This window comes from Myotis lucifugus, unplaced genomic scaffold (assembly GCF_000147115.1).
Source record: "Myotis lucifugus unplaced genomic scaffold, Myoluc2.0 scaffold_465, whole genome shotgun sequence".
In the NCBI taxonomy this organism is placed as follows: Eukaryota; Metazoa; Chordata; class Mammalia; order Chiroptera; family Vespertilionidae; genus Myotis; species Myotis lucifugus.
The window spans coordinates 135,100-135,882 of NW_005871513.1; positions in this window are offsets into that span (position 1 = coordinate 135,100).

Genomic DNA, 783 nt, shown 5'->3' on the forward strand with positions numbered 1-783 from the left:
TCAGTAAGAAGCCAACTGGTTGTGAGATGTGGATAGAGAGTGACATTTCTCAGGGCCTGCGGAAAACAGGCCGCCCGGGGTAACTCTGACCTTGTAGTGCGCAGTCTGTTTGATCACATCCAGGGCAAAGTTCCCCGAAAATATTTATCACCTGGCAAGACAGAAGTTCAAAACACAGGTTCAAAACCGCCTGCATTCTCGTCCCTGGGAACCGAAGGGGTCATTTCAGGGCAGCCTGACCTCACCGAGGGAGTGTCACCGATGGGCACCTCACATTATTTATTTATTTTTTTAAAGGTGTTTTTACAGTAACATGAGGATATGTTTATTGCTTTTGAGAGAGAGAAGAGAGAGAGAGAGAGAGAGAGAGAGAGAGAGAGAAACATTGATCAGTTCCTCTCATACACACCCCAACTGGAGATGGAACCCACTACCTCCAGGCCAGCACCCCACTTTAGCTTTGTTCAGAAGAAGGAGACACCTCGGGAAGGGGGGAAGAGAAGGCCAGGTAAGGGGCCCAGCTACAAGCAAAGGTTTCCCCTGAGAAGGATTGGGTGGTAGTAATAACCAACATTTAGGACACACTGCAGGTCAGTGTGACTAGGTGAGGTTCTCCCATACATCCCCAGTTCAGTATCCCCAAACTGAAGCTCGGGGTGGAGCTATCTGCTCAATGTCACAGGTCTGAACCTCAGAGCCTGGCTGCCATGTGCTGTTCTACACCCCCGGCAGAGGCTCATCCTCTCTTGAGTATCTTACCCAAGGTCATGCATTAATAAAAGG